The sequence below is a fragment of the Leuresthes tenuis genome, unplaced genomic scaffold (assembly GCF_036924035.1).
Source record: "Leuresthes tenuis unplaced genomic scaffold, fLeuTen1.0.hap1 SCAF_9, whole genome shotgun sequence".
NCBI lineage: Eukaryota > Metazoa > Chordata > Actinopteri > Atheriniformes > Atherinopsidae > Leuresthes > Leuresthes tenuis.
Window position 1 is genome coordinate 2,677,768 of NW_027325363.1, and position 25,529 is coordinate 2,703,296.

The window sequence follows — 25,529 nt, forward strand, 5'->3', positions numbered from 1 at the left end:
TGAAATCGGTTTTCAGTTCATATTTGCACATTTCAGTAAATCATTGCACCTATTTTCCAATTTCCTGGTAATATATTGTTAGCCCGATTCTTATTTTCTTCTAATATGAAAAAAAGAAACCTTCAGTCAATTCACTGTTTGTATTTTAGAGCGAAATGTAGCCACAAGTGCAGAAAAATGCTCTCATGCTGTAAAGAAATGCACCGAGTTAGTTTCCGATAAAGATACCCAAAACAACAGATATGTCCTTTAGCAACTCAGGCATCAACCGAAAGGCAAAAATGTCAGATTTTCCTTACATGCATGAACAATTGATATATTGTTAGCCCGATTTTTTCATTGGAAGCCCAAGAACAAGCTGGAGAAATCGTTTATTAAATAAAGTATTTATCAGTGGTCACATAGTAAAGTATATTGCAGCTGGACTCGGAGTGCCAGAGCAGGAAATCCGTCAGGCCGAGCCCCGATATCCGTAAACATTTCATATTTATATTCAGCTTTATCTCACAGAGGTTGTATTCACACTTGTCAGAGTATAATTGGCCAGTTTTTAGAGGCATGATCAGGCCAGCCGCTGTCCTTGTTGTGTTCTTTGGATGTGATAAACTGTTTTAGGCTCGGATCTAATGTACCAGACCTATCTGCTCCAATAGAGATGTTCTGTCTGACCCAGTTGTTTATGTCATTCTAAGGTCTTGGACCATTTTAAGGTCATCTGTTGTGCAGTATGAGCAGAGTGGAAAAGTACCAGCTAGGAACATAGGTTATTTAGGAAAATACAGAATATGAATTCATAATGTCTAAGAACAAAGCCAATTATAACATATATAAAGAAATGAGGGGTCGCCAAAGAGCTGCACAGCAGTGTATCCTGAACTTATTCTGTAATGACCATAGAAAAGGCCCTTATGTGCACGGCAGTAAGTGCAGAATGCTGTAAAACGTGGAGTCTCAAGACCAAAGTCCTTCTGAGAAAGGGCTAAACTCAAGGTAGAGATAAGTAACAGAGAGGGGAGACTGGCAAATGGAGAAGGGACCTAATGGATAAATCCTCCTCTCCAGTGGAAGCAAAGCAGAGGGGGGCCTGGCAGAGTGGCTGCTCAGGGCCAAAGGATGATGAGGCAGCCGGTCACTTGGTTTCTCTCGGTCAGAGTGTAACAGGAGGCTTCCCTGTTGCTTCTACAGACAACTGACTCATGTTTCCTCGGCTCTCGTTTTGTTTTGTAACCAAGTCTTCCTCTCCTGCATCGTTTCTTCCTCGCTCAGCATGCAGAAGGTGTGAGTCAACAAATCAATAAATCAAGTTTAATGTGCTCAAAAGCTCTGAAATCCGAGGAAGTTTTCCATCAAATATGCTTCTTTTGAAGTCTTCCTGGAAGATGAGAAGTGTTTCAGTTTTCTGTTTGCGTCAGGCAGCGAAAGAGTTGGAGAATGAGAAGTTTCATGCAATTTCCTGTGCCCCGTCGATGCTGAATTAACAGATTAAGCAAACCCAATTCAGTGAAAATAAGTGCATACAAAACAACCCAATAAATAAATGAATAGGTCATGATTATGTATGAAATTATTTGTCAAAGTCATCCCAACACACTTATATTTACAGTAAATGAAAGATAATAAAAGTCACATTTTAAGTCAGTTCCCTGAAACAGATTAAGAAATAATGAAGAAACTCTAAATAGCTTAAGTTCTGAAGGAAATCATGTCAGTCATCCAGGAAATGACCCAACACTGAACCAACAACAGCATCTGCCATCAAAACCGCAGAGAACGAGTTAAACTGTGAAGCCATCATCCGGTGGAAAAGCAGTTTGTAAACTCATTTCATTCAGCACCAGTTCAGGGCCTGAACTGAACTTAAAAAACAACCGATTCTGTGGACCACATCATGCTTCTGAACAGCCTTCAGAACCGAGCCGGCCTCTCTGGTTCAGGTCTTATCTTACTGACAGAGAAGGTTTTATTTGCATCGATGGTTCGGCTTCCAGCAGATACAAACTGATGGAGGGCGTTCCGCAAGGCTCAGTTTAAGGTCCAGTTCTTTTTAATGTTTGCTTGCTGCCCCTTTGGGACGTCATCACGGCACAAAGGTCCATAGTTATGCTGATGATACACAGCTTTATATTGCTGTGTCTCCTGATGACACTCGCCCTATAGATGACCTTTTTAACTGTATTTATACATTAAGATGGCAGATTATATATTTAAAGTTTTAGTCATCGGTCCTGAAGCACAGAGAGGAGATGCAGAGACACTGATCCATGGTTTTATCAGTAGAATAGACCTTTCTGGTCTTCCTAAAAATACTATAAATCCATTACAGCTGCTGCAAAACTCAGCTGCTCGTCAGCTGCTGAAGACCAGAAAGAGAGCTCATATTAGCCCAGTTTTAAAATCTCTGCCTCGTTTCCAGATTGGTTTTAAAATTCTTTGATTAGTTTTTAAAGCTCTCAATGGTTTTAGTCCTAAGTATTTATCTGACTTGCTTTTAGTTTGTGAGCCTCCCAGAGCCCTCAGGTCACCGGGGGCTGGGACTAAAACATATGGAGAAGCATCTTTTAGTTTTTCTGGAACAGCCTTCCTGAAGACCTGAGGCCAGCTGGGAGTGTTGATATTTTCAAAAGAAAACTCAAGACCTATTTTTTTAGTAAAGCTTTTAATTGAATATCAGTATTCATAGTCAATATTTTACTTTCTTTATTCCCTTCTTAGTGTATTTTATTTATTAATTACTTCACTGCTATCATTTCTACTGTTAATGAACTTGTTTTAATATTCAACTATTTTTTTTAACCATTTTTTCCATCTTATTTGTTATATCTTCCGGTGTTTTGTTTTTTTCTGTCACAGTTTATGTTTTAATCGTCTTGTTTTCAGGTTATGTTCTTGTCATGTTTCTCACCTGCTTCATTGTCATCAGCTGCACTTCATCACTAATCACTCGCTCCTGGTTTCCTTTCATTCTTGGCAGAATCCTCACCTTTATGCCACAGCCATTGGGAGTTAAGTCTGGTTTCCTGCCTTATAGCCACAGTCTTGTCACAGTTAATCATACTTTTTGCTTTTCATAGTCTTGGTTTTTGTTAAACGTTTAAGTATCTTTGAATCCGGCTTTCTGTTCTTTCCTTTTGCTCCCTGTTTTGTTTGGAATAAACCTTTTTGTGAACTTAAAGAACTGCATCTGGGTCCTACCTCTCCACCGATCCTGACAATGTGTGTGCACGTGTGTGCACGTTTTAGGGATTTGGATGCATAAAGTGCTGTTTTTTTAAAAATCTAATATTATTGGCTATGTAAAGCACTTTGTGTTGAATTTTTTTTGTATGAAAAGTGCTTTATAAATAAAGTTTTTCCATTCTTGCCATCGTTTCTCATATCTCCACAACTTCTCCACGATCTTTCCTTTCCTAACTCTTCTCTATGGAGAAACAGATGAGCGATGAGGAGTCTCACGTCTTCTCTTCCTCCTCTCCTCATCCTCTCTTCTATCCGTCGCTGCTGTCAGTCTGTGACAGATCAGCTCCCATCTAACCGTTACCATTTAATGACCCGGCCATACATGGAGACACTCACCCATGAAACTCATTACATCAAACGTGACATTCAGCTCAAAGTGTGTGCGTGAGACAAGGTGCAAAGTGCTTGTTTTTCCACAGTCAGACACACAAACAAAAGTCCATCTTCCACTTCTTTCGGACGTAATTTTCTAATTGGTTGTGGGAAGCTCTGCTCGACTGTCTCTCTCCATCTAAAACAGACACAGCGACACACTCCTGGTTGTGTGGTTTTCTACTGACAGTGGAGTGAATTAATCGAGTAATGTTTACTCCCTGCCATCAGTACTGACAGCGTGCACGCACACGTGCACACTCACACACGCAGCCATACACCCACAAATCTGAGGGACAATTAATTAACAGCACAGAATGTGAGCAGAACAAAAAAAAATCAAGCTCATTCGGATTCATTTGCAGAACAAACAGACAGAAACCACACACACACACACACACACACACACACACACACACACACACACATCCAACTGATAGTCTATTTTTATCTCGCTGCTGACAGCACCCTGTCCCACTGTTCACACTAAGCTGAGCCACGTAATTGGCTGCCATCTATCCTTTCTCTCTGCTTTTCACTGTCTATCTCCTTTAATTCTGCTTTTCTCTCCCTCCCATGCTGTTGCTTTGATATCACTCCATCCCGTACTCTGTGGCAACCCTGGCGAGTTGCACGTTCAATGCTAAAACCGCGCTTCCATTTTCCGCCTCAGCAGGAGGGCTGAACTGCAGCAGAACTGAATCACAGCTGTTTGCGCTGAGGCCAACCACGATGGGAAGAAGGGGAACGGGCTTTGAGATGATGTGGATGTAGCAGGAGGCACGAGAGGATGGAGATAACAGCGTTTGGAACAAAGGGAAGTTTAAAGACAGAAAATGTCTGTGGGGTATTTTAAATTCCTATCAAGTCTGTTATCTAAGAGGGAAGAAGAGAAAAGTCTAGAATCCCAGTTTCTCCCAAACTGCTTTAAAGGGACTAGATGTTACTATTTACTGTAGTTTTGATGCTGGAACATCCACTAGATCAAGATGATTAAATTCTTCCCCACTGCCAGAGACAGTGTTTACCCTTAAAAAACAAAAAGGAAATCATATTTGTTATTATTTGAGTTATTAAGAACAAGAATTCAACAAATAGAAAATAGAAAATCAGCTTTTGGAAAACTGGACGTGAGACAGAGTCATGGTTTGAGTTTGTCGCCTGGCAACAACTGAGCTGATATTACATGTTAACCCAGTCCACAGCAAAAAAAGAAGATTGAATTTCTCCTCAAAATCTAATCTATTGATTCATGTCCGCAGACCTTTGTTTGAAAAAGTCACGATGACTGTCGGGCTGGAGGATGGTGCTTCATGGTACCCGCTCATTATTGCTTTCAGGTAACTTTACTTTGGGACATGTCGTTTCATTGCAGTTTTGCACATAAGAAATTACGTTAAATAGATAGTTAAATAAAGTGGAACAACAGATTTAATCAGAGTTCCACCCCTTGGCTAAACACATCCCATTCAAATACTGAGTGGCACAAAATAAACAAAAGGAAAATGTCGTCTTTATCAGCACCGATGAATCCATCCATCCATCCATCCATCCATCCATCCATCCATCCATCCATCTATTATCTGCTGCTTCTCCGGGGGTCGGGGGGCAGCAGCTTTAACAGAGAAACCCAGACCTCCCTGTCCCCGGCCACTTCCTCCAGCTCCTCCGGGGGGACCCCGAGGCGTTCCCAGGCCATAGTCTCTCCAACGTGTCCTGGGTCTTCCCGGGTCTCCTCCCAGTGGGACGGGCCCAGAACACCTCCCCAGGGAGGCCTCCAGGAGGCATCCTAACCAGATGCCACCTCATCTGACTCCTCTCAATGCGGAGGAGCAGCGGTTCTACTCCGAGCCCCTCCCGGATGACTGAGCTTCTCACCCTATCTCTAAGGGAGGCCCAGAAGCCCATTTCCTTCGCTTGTATTCATGATCTTGTTCTTTCGGTCTCTACCCACAGCTGGTGACCATCGGTGAGGATGGGAACGTAGACTGACCAGTAAATAGAGAGCTTCGCCTTCTGGCTCAGCTCCTTCTTCACAACGACGGGTCGGTGCAGAGCAACACTGCAGACGCTGCACCGATCCGCCGTCAACCTCCCGCTCCATTAGTCCCTCACTGTGAACAAGACCCCGAGATACTTGAACTCCTCCACTTGGGGAAGGATCTCATTCCCGACCCGGAGAGAGCATTCCACCCTTTTCCGGCTGAGAACCATAGTCTCGGTCATTGGGCAAGAGTCAAGAGACAGACAACCATCCACACTCACTCTTAGGGTCAATTTAGAGTCACCAATTAACCAAGTTAACCTTTCAGGTGGTGTGAGGACCCAGAGATAACCCACTCCAATAAGGGAAGAACATGCAAACTCCACACAGAAAGGCCCCGGCTGGGATTCAAAGCAGGAGCCCTCTGCTGTGAGGTGATGGTGCAGCCCAGCACCCATGCAAAGTTTCCTATTTTATGACTACATCAAGTTCAAACTCTTTGGGTGAACAGCATAAATGGACACCCAGCAGTTCATAATCTTGGATTCAGAGTATCAGTAACATGTACAGAATTAAACAATTCATTATTTACAGTTTATTTCCTTCCTCCTTCAGCTCTATCTGCTGTCTGATAGGCTGGTCGAGATGTGCTTGGGTCCAGATTGTGCTCCTTTGTGAAAACATCATCCATTTAATTTGCCAGTAATGTCACCTAAGAACTAAGACTAAGAACAGTGATTTACACTTCTTCCTCCTCAGCCTACTAAAAAGGAGTAAATTAGGAACAACACATTCTCTTCCAGGCTTTATTTCAGCTCTGGAAAGCTCACATGACAACTTTCCTGTTGTGATGCTAACTCATAGCAGATGCTAAAGTAGCATCGACCCAAACAAGTGTAGAAAATAAATGTTTTAGTGGAAAAAGCTCAGCAGAAAAACTCCAAAAAAGACCCAGTTTTATGTGTTAAGTTCACAGCTGAGAGAGGATGTATAGATTCCAAATTAAACTGGATTTAATGCAGCAAAGTGCTCCAATTCAACCAAATAATTTCCCATCAGATGAGTTGAAGTCGGTGTGGTCGTTTGTTACTAAAATACACTGAGCTGTGCTAAGATGACAGAATAAATTATCAACAGATGAGATGTGTCAGCATGTGAGCGGAATACCATCTGAGCTGAACAGATTTGTCTCTTTTCTAACCAACTTTAAGCTATTTCTGGAAGTTTCCACCAGAAAAAAACAGCTTCACAGTGAGGTCAGTATGAACAACCTTGAGCTCTATTGATCACAGACACCTGAGATCGTTCTGATATACAAGACGTCTCTCTGCCCTCATCAGCAGCCCAGAGTGAGACATTTTGGTTTCAGCCTCACCAAAACTGCCAATTCCAAGGTAAACAACAGTATTAAAACACTGACTCGTCGACACAAAACTTATTGGACTTGTTAGAAAAATTTGCAGCTGCAGAGTCGCTAAAATAAAGTATTGATCAGTTAGCTTAAAGAAATGCCAGCGAGGTTTCAGTGACACCAACTGTTAGAGTTTTCAGTTGTTATCTCATGATATACCCTGTGCTATACCATAAATATCCTATGGGACATTTATGGACATTAGTTCCAATCACCACAGATGCCTCAGGACGGAGTTTTCCAGAGGTCAACCGAGGTCAACCTAACTACAAACGCACAATGCCTGATTCAAACTAGTTTGTAGATGTATCTCTTTGTATGATTATCGTTAAGGTCTCACTCTAATTGGCAGATGTGTCTCTAAATGTTAGACAGAGTCACACGCTCTGAAGTTTCTATGCAACCTTTTATTTTGTAAAGCTCCTCCCCCTTTTCTTATCTCTGAATAAAACCAGGCTGCTGCAGGGAGGGAGTCGGAGATTGTTGTTGGTTGCTTAGACACATAAACCCGTCCCCTTTTGCAAAAGCTGAACTTTATATTGATCTCTTGTGTGGTTCTTTCTGTTTAAGGTGGGACTTCGTTAATAAGAACGAAAACCCTATCAATTACGTTCAAAGACCACCCCTAGTGGTCGTGAGAGGAACTGCACGTGAGGTGTCGAAACAGGGTCCTTTAAAGTGAAAGTGGGGGATTAATTTCTAACCCTAACCAAGGGATTTCCTTAATAATTCCTTAATAAGAACGAAAACCCAAATCACCAACCCTCTTCCATCCCGGGACGTTCAGCAGGAGAGAGTTAAGGAGCTTTTTGTCAACAGAACAAACTGTTCTGGAGGGGAAATAAATTAAGAGGAGGAGGAGAACGGCAGGAGAAAAGGATGCAAAGAGGACAGGAACCACCAGGTCTGGAACAAACAAAGAACTCTTTTCATATTCACATGCGTGTTTACGTGCATGTGTGTGTGTGTGAGAGCTCACACTGTGTTTGATGGACAGTGAAATGGAGGGTAAGTCTGCAGAGGCTTCACCTTACAGCAGCCTCCATCTGCCTCCCCCTCACACACTCAGCTCTGCAGCAGGCATGTACTCTGCCTGTGAAATCCAGTCTTTTTAATCTCGAAGGGGAGTGACACACTCACATGCACACACACACACACGCCCTTTGACCTTTGGGAGGCTCCACATGATTCAGGAGGAGAAGCAGGTGAGCAGCATCAGAGCCAAACAGCCTATGACAGACCAACAGACCTGCGTCAGGAACTCATTGACGGAGCTTATTTAGTTAGCTTATCTGGCGTCTTCACAGTGACCTGATGGAGAGAAAACCTGCAAATTGTTACGTTCCAGCAGGCAGCGGATAACACTTAAATGTCAGGGCTGTACGGCGGTGTGGTGATCAGGGCTGTCACCTCACAGCAGGCAGGTACCCAGCTCGAGTCTTATCTCACATGCAAGGGTTCTCAGGCATCCTCCCACCATCAAAAACAAATATGTGCGGATAACCTGTGATACTAAATTGATCCCAGGGGTGTGCATGGTTCATTTTCTCTGTGCTGGCAGCCTGTCCAGGGTTTATCCCTCCTTCCACCGACTGGCAGCGGGGATAGACTCCAGCCCCCGGCAACCCTGAATTAGATTAAGAGGGTTTAGAAAATGGATTGATGGATGCTTAAATGTCAAAATTTTGCAGATCAATTTTCAGTTGATGCTCTGGTGGAGGCAACTTCTCTCTTTTTTTTTCCCCTCACTGGTGCTAATGTGAGCTCTTACTCCTCCAACATAGTTATTGTGTTCATTTCTCCTAAATCGTGCTGCACCATCCGTCAGCGAACTGTCAGATATGACCTTCAACTTGAAAAAGAAGCACAGGGAAAAAGAAACAGAGGAACACGTCAAGCCAAGTAACAAAAGAGGATGAATGATGACAGAGAAATGGGAATACTGTGGGTTAAAGTGATCGACAGCAGTTTGGAAACAGAAAGACAGAGTGAAATGTGATGAGCATTAGATCACTGCCTTGCTGAGATTAGCAAGCTAGCATCTTTAATGAGTTAAGACCAGAGCTGAGCTCGTCCTGCCGGTCCTCTGGAGGTCCACACCCCGCCAGCTCATGTTTTATTTTCTTTTTAACATGCCTCCCTTGGCTGTCAGATGGGGGTGGAGCTGATCTGCAGTGACGAAGATATTTTTCAACACACGGAACAGCAGTGGGTGTTGAAAACCAGTCCTTGTCTGGCTCTGGTTCTGGACTGGCTGGTGCTGAAGTATTGATAGGTTCTGCAACACTGTGCTGCTTTCGCTCTTTATCAAGCACTCATTGCCAGATATTCTGTGCTCTGCAAAGTTTGGAAGCTTTCCCGTTGTTTTTGAGTCCAAATATTCAAATATTAGACTGGTTCGGTGCATCCAGAGTTAAAATAGATTCATGTGAATATCCCATCCTCATCACTTTTATGTCACACTTATCATTTGGGCTAATGTTGCAAACAAACCAGGTCCAACTCATTCTTCTCCACCAGCTGAGGAAACACTGTGAAAGACGTGCCGCTCTCCACTCCAGGTGAGCTGAATCGAGGTCGAGTTAAGGCCAGAACACATTGGCATGAAACAGAGCCTCAAAACAGCTGCCCTCAATATTTCATACGACTGTGCCATTTCCCAGCATTGTTGCTTCCAGCAAATAACAACTGCTTTCACCTACTCAGTTAAGGGCACCCTGGCTGTTTTACAGTGTGTTGGCAGTTTGTCTTTCTTGCTTTCATGGCAGCCCTGTCTTGCATCAAAGTATTTGTAACATAAATAAGGAGAGATTGATGGAGGTTAAATGTTTCAAGAAGGCTTAATTAGATATGAACTGGCACCATGGCGAAGGACTCTCACCGTCCAGCAAAAAACTACAAACTGTGAACATGGCTCTGTAACAGCTGCCTGGAGGTAGAACAGGATGTGTGACGGGACTAGTCTAAGCACAGTGAATTTATAAGTGGTCTGAAGGGACTGATGGTCCTTTTCATCCATCACCTTCATCATTTTTATCTAAAAGTGTAAAAACAACCTCAACCAGGTATATGGTAGCAGATTATCTATGTTGATTTCTCTGCTTTTCAAGTCATTTAACTGATCCAAAAAAGCTTTAAGTTACATATAAAAATGGGACCTTTTTGTTAAAATCATCAGTCTGTGTGGTCAGGAAAGCACTTGGCGTGCTGGATGGCGTGCTGCTCTGTAGCTAGCTGCTAACAGTGTTTAATAAACTTCATTTCTAAACTGGAAAGAAACCAGCCTAAATTTGAATTTTGTGAGAAAGCGCTTCTGCATCTGCAGGGAGACGGGGCTCATTAGTGCCAGATGTTGCACTTTAGGCTGGTCCTGATGGCAGATCCCTTAACATACAGATCTGTCTTCTTCCACAACACTGACTGGAGTCACAGCAGGATATGGTGAGCTTAGCATTGTGAGGTTTTAAAGTGTTGGTAGCTGCCAAAACAATAGTGTGTAACACAGTCAAACCGCTTCTGTGGACATTGGAGACAGAGAGTAGCTACCGTGTCTGATGTAAAGCAAACAAGTAGAGGACAGAGGTATCATTTCTGAGGTAATAATGATAATTACAGAGTGAATGTCCCAGTCTTACTCTTCCTTTCACAGTGCTTCTGGGTTTAGTTTGCTCACTTTTCAATGTTTTAAGTGCAGCGCTGCAAGAGATTTATCCACAAATCAACCATTTCACTTCCATCTCAATGCACTGACCATTATCGACTGAGTGATATCAGATGATATGGCAAAACCCCCCCACAGCAATCCATTATGTAAGTAACTGAAACACCCAGAGACGAGCAGGTGCATTATCTTTCAGGGCAGCACAGTCCGTCTCATCAGGGCTTCTGATGCATCCTTTCTGAACTGACAAAAAGAGAACAAGCCTCTTGGATTGTGGGCGTAGTTTAGTGGAAATCATTTTCTCCACTATACGTTTTTCCATTAGTCTGACAGAGGACAGGAACGATCTCTTATCTGGGCAGAAATGTAGGTCACGCTAATTCTGAAAAGCTTAACGACAACAATCTTTTGAGGAAATTAGGTGCAAAAATAAACTCGAGACAAGTCACAAGGAGGAGAGGTGAGGAAGAGGAGCAGAATTCATTAACAGCATATCACGTTATTTTTGGCCTGTGAATTAAGATGTTTGAAGGAATAAAAGACAAAAAACCCTACTATTAAAGAGTTTTAACCAATGAAAGCTCATAGGTAATGTGAGTCATCGACTCCAGCCTCACACACAAACAGTGGAAACGCCAGAAGACTATTTTCCCCCCGATGAAGAACCTGCTGCTCCTCAGGCTGACATTATCAGCAGAGCACAAAGTTTCTCGTTTACACGATCAGTCGTGTGTGTAATTTGACCCCAACATGAAGCAGTGCACAAAACACTGAAGGAAACAACGAACGATCAGATTTAATGACCATCAATCTCACTATTAAGATGGACTATGATCTAATACCTGATGGTGGCTGATTGAACGGTGCTTTCTTAGGCCGGGGACATTTTGTCACAGCTCCACCGAACATAAGGAGCAAGCTCAAGTTACAACTATGTGCTCTAAGCTCTGCAACAACCTCAAAGTGACCTAAACAAACTGGCAAAACTGGCAAATGTTTAAACCGTAAAAGCTTGGCTGCACAGCTGTAGCAAACTGCCATCTCCTGTCCCTCCTTTAAGCATATTCACATATTCTCAGTTGCCACTCTTGATTCACAACCTGCACTAAAATGATAAAGCATTAAAAAATATACACTGCATTTGCACTAAGGGGAACCTTTGGTGAATTACTGTAATTTAAGTTCCTGCTGTGCTGGCACCACACTGTCAAATGGATAAAAAAAAACAGTAAACACAGCGTTTAATGTTTCTTAAGCAAGTGAGAGTGGAAAGGAAATGAAATTTGGCTGACAAGGAGTTCCTGGGGGTCATAAAATGAAGCACAGATAGCCATCATAGCATTTAATTCAATATGTAAGGTCTGAGGTAGAAAACTGAGCACAAACTGTGGGAAAGAAAGAGGGTGAGACGGCAAAAGAGATCCCTCCAAAGTGAGCTCGGGTGAGGAGAGCAGGCCTGGTTGGACAGACAGATGGATGAGGAAACAGATGGGTGAATGGATGGAGGGATTGGGGGTATAGATCTGGGCTGGGAGATTAAGTTCCAGATTAATTCTTCTTTCAGGCAGGATGCAGAATTTCCACTACAATGTAAATCATTATAATCTGCATATTTGTGACGGCCTCTTACCTGCTGCTATCTGTCCCTGGAGCTGGGGTGTTGCCCCCCCACAAGGACTCGTTACGTAACAAGTTACCTTTCTGAAAGGCAGGTTTGATGAGAGCCACCAAGAGGAAAGTGTGTTTTCAGTAATGATGGAAAATATTTCCGCTTGGCAGCCGGCAAAGATTGCAGCATTTAATTCACAAAGCAGCAGCGAAGCAAAGCTAAAAAGAATTAGTTTTGAATTATTTTGCTTTCAAGTTGCAAAGACATTGATTAGAAAAAGAAAACTTCTAACAGCATCCATGCTGGATGATGGTCAGATCAAGTTGGATTGATTTTAAATCTAAATTAAACTGGTGTGTTGAAGTGGTTCCTAAAAAAGTTACTGATTCATGGTCTCCAGGCTGAAGCCCATTTGAGTTGAACAAATATCAATGGCAAACTTACAGGAAGGTGCAAAAGTGTCAATTATTTTTTAATAATTTCTTCCAAGCAGCCAGACTTTTATTGTAATCTTTTAAAGTGGCCTCGAGCAACTGTAACACTTACCTATGAGTTATTCGAGTAATAAGATTGACACCTATAGGGATGAACCAGTGTTGTGTCGACACAGAACAGACAACTTAGCAAAGAAGCCATTTTAAACTGGATCTTTAGGCACTTTGTTACCAGCAGCCTGTCACAAAGACACATCATTTGTTCCCATTTCTTTAGCTGCATCTATGAAAAACAGCAAAGAAAACACAGTTTGACAGACAGAAAATAGGATTTCTGCAGCAACAAGGTGATTCCCAAAGAGCTATTAGCTGAAAACTTGGCATATCTCAGCATGGTGTGCAGTGTGTCCTTAAAACATTTGAGGAAACTGGACAAGTGGAGGACAAAAGAAGAAGTGTCAGGCCTAAAAAACTATCTACAGCAGATGAACAGGATCTGAAAGTGATGTCCTTAAGAAAGAGGAAAAAATCCAGCTGTGACCTGACAGGACCTGAGAGATGCATCTGGACCTTCAGCTGATCCATCTACTGTTGGCCCAAGCCTCATCAGAAATGGTCTCCATGGAAGGGTGGCTGTCAAGAAGCCGTTCTTAAGGAAGGGAAACAGGGAGAAAAGGCTGAGCTGTGCCAAATGACACAAGAAGTGGACTGAAAATCAGTGGCAACAGGTCTTATGGAGGGATGAATCCTCCCCAGAGCCCAGACCTCAACATTATTGAAGCAGTGTGGGATCATCTGACAGAGAACGGAACAAAAGGCAGCCCACATCCAAAGAAGAGCTTTGGGATGTCCTTCAAGAAGCCTGGAGAACTATTCCTGAAGACTCCTTAAAGAAATGACAGAAAGCTTGTCTCAGAGGGTTCAGGCTGAGTTGGAGAATAAAGGAGCTCAGACCAGATATTCACTTTAAAGCTGCTCAGAACTGATAAAAAACTCTGGTTCTGCATTAACATTTATATCTGCACATGGCTCAATAAATAGTTTTCACACATTTTCTGAAACGAGGGGTGTTAAAATAATTTTTCTTTTTTTAAATCACACACAGTACTTTACCTCCTCATTCTAGTATCCAGAGCATTTGTGATTAATCACATTTCCAGCTTGGATGTGTGAGACTGTGTTGGCAGAGCTGTCTGGGAAAAGTACACAAGCTGGGAAGTAAAAACAGAGTGTGGAGGTGGAGATGCTGCCTCCTTCTCTGAAAATGGGATGTGAGGCACATTGTAATCCTCTCTGTGAGAACAGTCACCACAGATCAGCATCTCTCCAGCTGCATTAACACATTTAAGTGCGTTATCACACTGGTTTGACTCTTCTTTTGCATGTCTGACTTGTGTTTGCCCACCTGCCAGCTTCTTGCTTTTATAAACCCGTCTGCCTCTTGATGACTGCATGAGGAAGAGTCTGCACGACAACTTTCTGCTCGTCTGGCCTTCTGTTCTGTCTCAAAACAGTCCAGTGTGGGACACCTTATGCATAGCAAGCATCTGTAGCTGGATGCATTTTAAAAAAGAAACAACTCCTCATCCTCCTTATAGATTCATAATGAATTCATCATATTTCATTAGAAAGTTTGATCCAAAAGACAACCAAAGCAGCCTCAAACATTGAACATATTTGACATAAAGACTGACAGAACTCGAGGAAATGTAGCCCAACACAAAATGTGTATAGTTCCCCAAATCCTTGAATAATTTAAATCTAAAGTCTTTCTTCTCTTTTATTGACTTTTCCGTTAAGCCTTCTCAGCTTGTGGGGCTCTTTCCAAGGTCCTGAAACTACTACTTCTAACTTTAAAAGCCCTCTCTTAGGTTTTGAAATCATCTTAATCAAGGTTAAAGCGCAACATCTGAACTATTTCTTTCATTATTTAAGGCTTAGAGGAGAGATATTGTCTGAAAAACCACCACAAAACATGTTATTTGCATCCAGTGCAGTGCAGTTCGTGGCCTTTAGGGATGGGGCTTCTTCTGGTTACCCCATGGATGCTGGTTCTGACTGGGCTCTTGGTATTTCTGTTCCAGGGTGGTACTCAAAGTCATTCATGCTGTTCCCTTCTTCTGTTAGAGGTTCTAATGTTGCAGCAGAACTGAAACAACCAGGTCAGGAGTGAGTTCAGGGTTTTATACCAGAAATGGAGGAAAAATATCTGATGATGGTTGTAAAAAATGGTGCAGAGTAAGAGCTGGGTCACGTGAGACAATATCAGTCTCAGGAGATGGAGTATGTTCATATCCCCTGCCTAGAAGTTGTGTTTCATGTATGGAAGAATACATGTTTGGACACTGAATGGGAAACATTCAGTCATACAGTCATTTCTGCCCAAGATTTCAATACAAATTGCTAACTCGAAGCCCCCAAAAGCATTTGATTATGCTGGAGTTTTAACAGATACTGTACTGGAGTTCTTCAAGCTTCTAAGTGCTTTTCAACCACAGGAACTCTCCTTAGGGACTCAACTATTGGAGAGTCCATTTTTTCAGAGTCTTGTGAACCTCCATTGCACAGACCAGAAACTAAAGGTACCAGCGCTTTATTTCTACCTTTCAGTTTCGATCAGCTGATGTTTAATCTCCACCGCCGCTGTAAGATGAACTGAAGGTATCACTGTAACTGTTTGTAGCTACAACACTCAGCAGGGAGGAGAAACAAAGCAGCACTGGCTGCTGTGGTCAGGTTAGTTCGTTATTTTCTGTTTGGCAGCACAAATAAAAATAGTAACACCTCAGCACAGAGCCTTAGGAAGGTGCCGCGTTGCCACTGCTACTGAAGGCCACTTCCTTCTTCTTGCTGTAGCTCTACTGCAGCTCAGACCTTTAGTGGGAGGAGATATGTGTTTGATGTGTTGCTGTGCTTCAGACAGCTGTGGTCTGAAGGAATATTTTTAGATGAAAAGAAAAAATAATTATGTCTATGTCAACTTTATGTCACTTTATGTCAACATGCAAGCAGTCCATCTCTCTGGATGTGTTAATCAAACAGCTCCTGTGCAAACAGTTCAAAACCAAGCAATCTGGAACCTTTAATTTGTCTGGAATACAGGTGCACTGTAAATAAAACAGGCTTTTTGTAAAATATTTACAGTGCAAACAGGCTGAAAAGACTGAAAAATGGGAATTGGGGTCATTTTCAGTTGTGGCCTTCATTTTGATGCCCACCACACATTTATAGTGGTGTGGCTGTATGTTGAAAACAATAAACACCTGCCCACTGACAGATCTACATCACACACACACACACAGAGTGAGAGACGGGCTCACAATGCCAGCTGGTGATTGGTTGGTTAGCTGCTAACTGCAAGCATCTGTGCTGCTGGTGAGTGGGAGCTGTCCGTGGTGCTGATGCTTCAGGCCATCTCAGAGCTGTCCGTGGTGCTGACGCCACATCAGCTCCATCCTTTGTACTAAGAACATGTCAGACCTCAACACTCAGGCCAGCTTCTTCACAGTCTGAGACTCAGAACTCCCCATCAGCTAATCTGAAGCTCTCCATGAACCGCAAGCAGCTTTTCTGATGTCTGTGAAGATATTTTTAGGCCACGTCTTTAGATCTTTTTGTGGAACAGAAGCTCTCTCAGTGTGGAGCAGTCCCTTGTTCCTAAACACTCCCTGGCTTCAGACTTCTGTTACCAAACCATCCTTCTGTCCTGTTGTGCAAAAACTGCCTCGTCCATCTCTCGGGTAATATCATTTCAGATGGTCATTTATAATGACTCACAGAGTGGTTATTTTCAGTATGAATCTTAATATATGTTGAGATTATACTTTGGTCCAAATCATTGTGTTCAACCTCATGTCTTCTAATCTCTTCACACCTTTTCTCATTCTGTTTTATCATCTTTTTTCTATTCCTTGATTAGGATTTCTGGACCTTTCTCCTTCCATCTCCAGCCATGTCTTCCCTCTTGTCCTTTACACACCTCTATCACTGCTACATCTTCCCTAAGTCCAGTCCACCCCCCCCCTTTCCTTTCCTCCCTGACTCACCTCCTCTCGACTCCTGAGTTCTCATCTTCTTGCCTCCTGCATTATAGATGTGGCTGTAACGCCAGTCAGGCAGAGCGGTGTGATGAGGCAGCATCACAAACACACAGTAAGACAGATCCAGAGAGAAAGCCATCAAGAAAGCTCCCAAAATGGGTTATATTACGCATCCATACATGCGCACGCCATGCACGCACATTCCCATACAGCAGAGCGGCCACCTTGGCCAACATAACGCAACACGAGTGCATAGAAATGCCACTCAAACCAACACAGCACATAATAGCGTGCGCGTCAGTGCGCTGCATTTCGGAGGGTTTCACACAATTTGTCTGCGGCTTTAGAGAATGGCAGAATCCACTTTCGGTGCCAATGCAGCCGCAAAAACAGAGCAGCCGCACACTGAGCGAGGGAAATAGCGGCGCCTAATCAGATTACAGCGATGATTCATTTCCTGGGAACTAAGAATAAAACTATTGTTGGCACCACTGTGCGCCTGGCATCCCTGTGGCAGAGAAACAGCACAGCAGAGCTCGCTCCCACTGAGCATCCTCCGCCATCTCACACACCCTGCATTATTAACAGCCGGTCAATCAGCCTCACCTTCATCGATCTCCAGCTCCTCTCGTGTCGGTTTCCTCCGAAATCCCGTCTTCTGAGGTGCACTAATGGACGAGTTAAACCACAATGAGAAGCACGGAGAAGCTTTAAAAACAGACGATCAAGCTCAGCGGCTTATTCCAACTCCTGGTTCCCTCTCCCGAGCGGCTGCTTCCCATCCACAGAGGAGATGGGTTATCTTGGCAGTTTCTCTGTGGATGAATGGTCGGGTGTGTGTGTGTGTTGGTGTGCGTGTGTTTTCGGGACCGGGCAACACTGCCGGAACAGACGTGCTCTAAAATAAAAAAAGAAAAGAAAAAAAGAAGGGCAAACCGGGTATCTCACCACGAAAAGAGCCGAGAAGCACTCACGTCCGTAGAGGGGTGGATGGAGGTTCGCACGGTTGAAAAACTCCTATTATTGTCCCATTCGCCCAATTAACACCACTCCATTTAAAGTACCAGGGCCATACCAGCTCGTGCCATCCGTGTTAATGCCGTTTTACCCGCGCACAGTCCTCGGTGAGCGATCCAAAGCCAGATGATGCAAAGAAAAGTGGTTCTGGGAGGCTCAGGCTCCGGTGTGTGCTCCCACACCCGAACAGGCTGCAATGAGAAACTACACCCGCGAACAGCGACCGTGTCCTTGAGCAGAAACACCGCTCTCTTCTCAAGGTATCGGCTATGGTCTGCTCCCTACAATAAGCAGCTACTACTCCAAACTGGGCATGTTTAACAAGAAACAACCCCCCCCAAAAAATGCACTTTCAGAACATCCCGTTAATGAGAGCGGTTCCGGCCCGTTTGCACGCAGGGCTGAAAACTGGCTCTTATTCTGGACCCAAAAATAAGTCAAATGAGATCGTGCGCCAGTAAAGCCGCTCAACTCGTCCGGGCGGTGTCCTCTGCTCCCTCCTCTGTTATCTATAACACAGACTTAATCAATCTCACAATATGATAATCCAACGAGGGCATCCGTAAACATCTGGGGGTGAGGTGCACAGATGAGGAGAATTAATCTTGTAACTGTAGCTAAAACTCAACTTTCAACACGCTGAGATGTCGCTTCGGGTTCGTTGAGTCTTGCAGACCCGCTGCGGGCTCCGCATGCCGAAAGTCGCCTGTTTTTAAGAGGGACAAATCTGTGGAGACCGTGGTAATCCTGGCCGAGGCTCCACGGCGTCACATTGTCGCGCAGATCTCCTTCGTCCGGTCAAATCCTCTCCGTCCGGTCTGTTCTGTATCTGCGACAGATTTTTAACAGAAGGTTAAAGTTTAGGATTCTGCCACGGAATCTTGCGCGTGCTTCCCCGCCGGTTGAAGGCGGCTGTGTGCACGAGGATGGCGGAGAGAGGCGGGAGGGAAGGAGTGTGAGCAGGGAACAGAAATAGCCAAAGACACACCCATAGAGTAACTATCCATCCATCATAAGTCATAAATTACAGCGAGCTGTGAGTGTTGAAGCAGCGGCACTGAGAGGACTTCTGGAGTCCAACCCAAATTAGGCTAACAAAGCTGCGCGTGCCTGTCCTTCTCAGTTCATGACTAATGGGAGGATTCCCACTTTAGACATCAGATTTGAACACATTCAGCTTTGTCTACATTGTGTTCTCAACTCTTCATTCGGCAGGTGTCGGAGAAACATTGCGTTGAAACGACACAGGTCACTTCCATCCTCCTTAATGGTTTAATTCGTGGTATTCAACTGATAGAATGAGCATTTTACAACATTTTAGCATGCATAAAACACCTCCAATTTAAAAAAAAAACAGCAATAGGTGACACAAAGAAAGTGATGAGCTTTCCTTTACAGAATAAACATCTATTTTCTATTAGTTTAAACTGAAACTGTGACAGGTAATCGACATATTAATCAGAGAAACAAAGAGGCAGGTGTTAAAAAAAGCCATAAAGTGTAAAGTTTATTCTAAATGTGAAAACTAAAAGGACAAATGTCACAATTGTTTCACAAGACAGAAACCAAATCTCACTGTAAAATGCTCCTTGTTGATTGGGCCTCATCTTTCTCCCAACTCCTCACCAATTGGTCGGTTTTGAGGGTGGCCTGAAGTGCAGTTTTTCCTGGAAATTATCACTTCTATCCTAAACTTAACCAAGTACTTTGTCCTGTAGTGAAATAGTACAGCGATAGGAAAGGAAGTCGAAAAGCAAGATCAGAGCTGAAGGAGAAGAGAAGAAAATGGAAAGTAGCAGTTTTAAGGTTGGATTCAAACATGAGCATCATGCTCAGTGGCTGGAAGGCCGTCTCCCCGTCCTCTTCAGTCTTTTAATGCCTTTTTTGCTAACTGAAGAGCATTTGTTCATTAAATGCACCGTGGCTGTCCAACATATTCTGCCGCTGATCAGCAACGATCGTCAGGAGTCGTCTTTGATAACTTTCTGCTGAGTTACTTTTGCAAAGATGAGAAAATAAAAATAAAGGAAGGCATCAGATGGTTGGTTATTTTGGGATAAACTGCTGATCAGCAGCACATTGGGCAGCCATGGAAATGGACATTCTGTCCAGAAAATAGCAGTAAAGTAAACTTTGCTCATCACAAACGTGACGCTAAGATTTACTACGAAGCATTTGCTGAAACTGATATAAAATAGCAGGTCTGAGTTGTTTTAGATGCCAAAAGCTCATCTTCTGTTAAATCAGGTCCTCTGTCAGCATTCCTTCCTGATTTTATATCACTCTGGCTGCTGTAAACTGCGGGTAAGACACCGACTGCTCATGGTTTTCCACATCATGTGACAGTTAATTGCAGCACAGCTTCATCCAGGCGACAGCAGAGCATGTCAGGCTCGCCTAACGTGGACCGCACCGGAAATCTTACACGTTAAAGCAAATGATGCATTTGATTTGTTGGATTTGTTTACAGCAGATTAGGATCCATCAGGATTCTCCAGTGTGCATGTTTTTACCAGTCAGTGATAAGATGATCGGCAAAAAGATGCTAAATGTTTTTAGTTTGATATAAAAGTGATTAATGATTGGAAAGGTTTCATATAGATGGCATGTCTCACCGTCTATGAACCCTGAAAGACTGATGACAATCATTTAAAAGTTGCTTTAATGTTAATGAATTTCATCTAATATAGGCTCTTGTTAGCATTATGTGGAAGGAGGCAGAAACAATGGGCCTTTGTTTCATTTTACATAAAAAAGTGTTGAAGATTTTAGAAGTTTAAGAGGTTCCACAGAAGCTAAATTAGTGTTTTGTCCTATTCCAGGAAGAAATAGGCCCAACATCTGCGTCAGTTCCCGTTTACTGTGACTAACATACAAATGGGGCAGAGTGAGGCTGGAGGAAGAGTGTCAAAGCAGGGCGGGCTTACGTGGCACAAGGGGTGGTAGCTGTTACCACTGCGGCTGTGAATTAGAATTAGCAGCAAAGAGGGAGCATCATACGTGAGCTGAATGCTGAATATTCTACCGCTGTGTAAGTGCAAACGTGCTTTGCATCTCTTCAGCAAACGCCAATACTGTTACCCTGAGGGGGCGCGAGGCGACATGGCCATGAAAGACAAATGAATAGTCATGATGGGAAAGTGGTGACTTGAAAGTAAACAGAAGGATGGGAGATGAGAGCTATGACACACATATGCAAAAAGAGGCTGCAGACTGCGCTTTGCAAGTCTTGAAGCATCCTTAATTTCTTTTTTTTATGGAACACAGGAAATAAGTGCAGTGATATATAGAATTCTGTCCAAATATGAATGTAAATTAAAACATATAAGATGTTCTAAGCAGCTTTAAAGTGAATATCTGGTCTGAGCTCCTTTATTCTCCAACACAGCCTGAACCCTCTGAGACAAGCTTTCTGTCATTTCTTTAAGGAGTCTTCAGGAATAGTTCTCCAGGCTTCTTGAAGGACATCCCAAAGCTCTTCTTTGGATGTGGGCTGCCTTTTGTTCCGTTCTCTGTCAGATGATCCCACACTGCTTCAATAATGTTGAGGTCCGGGCTCTGGGGAGGATTCATCCCTCCATAAGACCTGTTGCCACTGATTTTCAGTCCACTTCTTGTGTCATTTGGCACAGCTCAGCCTTTTCTCCCTGTTTCCCTTCCTTAAGAATGGCTTCTTGACAGCCACCCTTCCATGGAGACCATTTCTGATGAGGCTTGGGCCAACAGTAGATGGATCAGCTGAAGGTCCAGATGCATCTCTCAGGTCCTGTCAGGTCACAGCTGGATTTTTTCCTCTTTCTTAAGGACATCACTTTCAGATCCTGTTCATCTGCTGGAGATAGTTTTTTAGGCCTGACACTTCTTCTTTTGTCCTCCACTTGTCCAGTTTCCTCAAATGTTTTAAGGACACACTGCACACCATGCTGAGATATGCCAAGTTTTCAGCTAATAGCTCTTTGGGAATCACCTTGTTGCTGCAGAAATCCTATTTTCTGTCTGTCAAACTGTGTTTTCTTTGCTGTTTTTCATAGATGCAACTAAAGAAATGGGAACAAATGATGTGTCTTTGTGACAAAGTGCCTAAAGATCCAGTTTAAAATGGCTTCTTTGCTAAGTTGTCTGTTCTGTGTCGACACAACACTGGTTCATCCCTATAGGTGTCAATCTAATTACTCGAATAACTCATAGGTAAGTGTTACAATTGCTCGAGGCCACTTTAAAAAATTACAATAAAAGTCTGGCTGCTTGGAAGAAAACGGAACGAAAACGGAAACTTAAACGGAAACGGTTTATCAGACCCTTTCCCAGGGAAAATAACATTGAAAACCAATGAGTCAGTGACTGAAACATGTAGGCAGGAAGCTAAAATAACAGCAACGAACAAAGCATTGACAAGAAATCATAAGAGGACAAAAAGGGAAGCAGAAAGTAAATTTGACAGTAAAGTGCGTAAATAGATAAGGGAATCTTGAGTATTGCTTCCTCACACTGTCATGATTTTAAAGATTAACGAATCCTCAAAAGATGGTGACCAAAGGAAAAGAAAATGAAAAAAATATATACAATCTCTCGTGTTTTATCTTTCATTCCCTTTGTCTCATGCACAAAGTATAATCACTGACCTACAAGCACACATGCCACAAATGCATAGATTAACATGACAGATTGTTGCATTGGTAGAAAACACGAGGATAGATCAGTGGAAGTCAAAGCCCCCACCCCCAGGAGAGAAAGAAATTTAATCCTAGAAATCCAAAATGGTAAGACTTCCCGCCGCTGCTGGTTTGGTATTTAGCCGTGTTCAGCCTGAAATAATGCACATTAAATCAGCTGCAGCTGATGTAAATGATGAAATTAACACCGGTGTGATCAACATATGGTGATGTGTCACGTGCACTTCAGACGGCTGTGCACAGCATGGTAGAAAACAAGGAGCTGCAGAATGGCCTGTACTTCAGGATGACCGGTTTTCAGCAGTTTCAGTTCATGACACAAAACTGAGAAGCAAACAAATGCAAATTTCTACATCCTCAAATCAGACAAAGTTGTGACAATATAGAAAATGCAGAAAAGTGGAGATCATTACACTTACTTTAACTTCATTGGAGACAGTGTGGAACCAAGATTTTCACAACTTAATCACAAATCTGATTTAATTTGCTGTGATACATTTCTGATTGTCAGGCCAGAGTCACATTCCTCGGGGTAGGAATGGGGTAATAACTGAAAAACAGCCCTCAGCAAGCATGACAATGAGATGTGAAACAGTTTTAACTGTCTGGAAATGACAAAAACAGGGATATTAAACAAATAGCACACAGACAGGGTCACCAAATGCCTCCCAATCCCAACAAGTAGGCCTGCATGCAGAGAGCAAAGTAATCTTGTGGGGTGATAAGGAACAATGAGTCAGAGCTTGGCCTTGTATGTATGTAAAAGGGAGAATTTTGTGTGTAATTCTACATTTTACAGGGAGCCCAAGCAGGAGAGATGTGATCGGTCTTGGCAGTACCTTCCGGGACTCCAGCAGCAGCACTTTGGATCATTTAAAAGATTTTTTAGGGAACTATTGGGACATCCAGCTAAAATGGCATCAGCTGTTCAGCATGACTTTAGCAACATTACACAGATGGAAGAATGCAGCTCTGCTTAAAGCTCATATATTTACTCTGAAGTCTAGTTATTGGCACATACTCCGAGGTTGTTAAGATGGAAGTTACACCTGCTGTGGGGAGAGGATGGAAAGGCCATGTAGACCAAAGTCTTCCCTGAAGTGGCTCCACATTTTTAGCAGGAGACAATTGAGTTCATCGTCATGAATTGAAAAGTAAAGGGAAGTTCAGTTCAATTCAATTCAAATTTATTTATATAGCGTCAAATCACAACACTGTCATCTCAAGGTACTTCAAGGATGCAGTCCAACTGAAGCCAATTAGAATAATTCAAATACAATCATAATCCAATCCAATCCAATTCATTAAATTTCAAATTGGTCCAATTCATACAGACCCAATAAAAAGTTTCAGATCTAAGGAAACCAACATATTGCATTGAGACTTCTCTTCAATCCAAAAGTCTCATCCTAAGCGTGCACAAGGTGACTGTGAAAAGTAAAAACTCACTTTTAAACCTCCATCAGAACCAGAACCAGAACCAGGAAGGAACCATCTGCCTGGACCAGCTGGGGCTGAGAGGACAGGAAAGAGGGGACAACAAGCAGCGTAACACCAGGCCAGAGATACCTGCTGAGAGAGAGAAACACAAGTTAATGACAGCAATGATGTCAGAGGGAGGAGAGGTGCATCATGGGAGCTCCCCCAGCAGGCTGGGCCTATAGCAGCAGAACTATGGGATGTTTCAGGTAATTCAGTCATGATTAAATCCAGTTCATTAAATTCCAAATTAGTCCAGTTCACACAGAGCCCATTAAAGACAGTTTCCCAGCTCAGGAAGCCAACAGATTAACTTTCCTCTGATCCAATCCCCCGTCCTGAGCTGCATGAGGCGGCTGTGGAGAGAAAAAACTGCCTTTTTACAGGAAGAAACCTCCATCAGAACCAGAACCAGGAAGGGTCCATCTGCCTGGACCAGCTGGGGCTGAGAGGACAGGAAAGAGGGGACAACAAGCAGCGTAACACCAGGCCAGAGATACCTGCTGAGAGAGAGAAACACAAGTTAATGACAGCAATGATGTCAGAGGGAGGAGAGGTGCATCATGGGAGCTCCCCCAGCAGGCTGGGCCTATAGCAGCAGAACTATGGGATGTTTCAGGCCCACCTGAGCCATCCCTAACTATAAGCTTTATCAGAAAGGAAAGTTTCAGCCTGATCTTAAAGGTAGAGAGGGTGTCTGCTTCCTGAAGCCAAACTGGCAGCTGGTTCCACAGAGAGGGGCCTGATAACTGAAGGCTCTGCCTCCCATTCTGCTTTTAGGGGCCTGATAACTGAAGGCTCTGCCTCCCATTCTGCTTTTAGGGGCCTGATAACTGAAGGTTCTGCCTCCCATTCTGCTTTTAGGGGCCTGATAACTGAAGGCTCTGCCTCCCATTCTGCTTTTAGGGGCCTGATAACTGAAGGCTCTGCCTCCCATTCTGCTTTTAGGGGCCTGATAACTGAAGGCTCTGCCTCCCATTCTGCTTTTAGGGGCCTGATAACTGAAGGCTCTGCCTCCCATTCTGCTTTTAGGGGCCTGATAACTGAAGGCTCTGCCTCCCATTCTGCTTTTAGGGGCCTGATAACTGAAGGCTCTGCCTCCCATTCTGCTTTTAGGGGCCTGATAACTGAAGGCTCTGCCTCCCATTCTGCTTTTAGGGGCCTGATAACTGAAGGCTCTGCCTCCCATTCTGCTTTTAGGGGCCTGATAACTGAAGGCTCTGCCTCCCATTCTGCTTTTAGGGGCCTGATAACTGAAGGCTCTGCCTCCCATTCTGCTTTTAGGGGCCTGATAACTGAAGGCTCTGCCTCCCATTCTGCTTTTAGGGGCCTGATAACTGAAGGCTCTGCCTCCCATTCTGCTTTTAGGGGTCTGATAACTGAAGGCTCTGCCTCCCATTCTGCTTTTAGGGGCCTGATAACTGAAGGCTCTGCCTCCCATTCTGCTTTTAGGGGCCTGATAACTGAAGGCTCTGCCTCCCATTCTGCTTTTAGAAACTCTGGGAACCACAACCTCCCTGTTGTACTAGAAGGAATCTAGAGAAACTTTACAGCTAGACAGTTCCACCCTGAAGGTACATCCTCAGGTGCAAAGACAACAATTTCAGAGCCA

The 25,529-nt window shown here is 43.4% G+C and overlaps 1 long non-coding RNA gene across 2 annotated transcripts in view; it reads right to left on the reverse strand.

Annotated features, from left to right (window-relative positions):
* The window catches only part of LOC140313905 (uncharacterized), a 201,103-nt gene extending 182,412 nt beyond the window's left edge, over positions 1-18,691 (reverse strand). For both annotated transcript variants that reach the window (XR_011917103.1, XR_011917102.1), the window contains exon 1: positions 17,355-18,691. This is a non-coding gene — a long non-coding RNA (uncharacterized lncRNA). The remainder of the gene's footprint in view (positions 1-17,354) is intronic.
* Between the last annotated feature and the right edge of the window lie 6,838 nt (positions 18,692-25,529).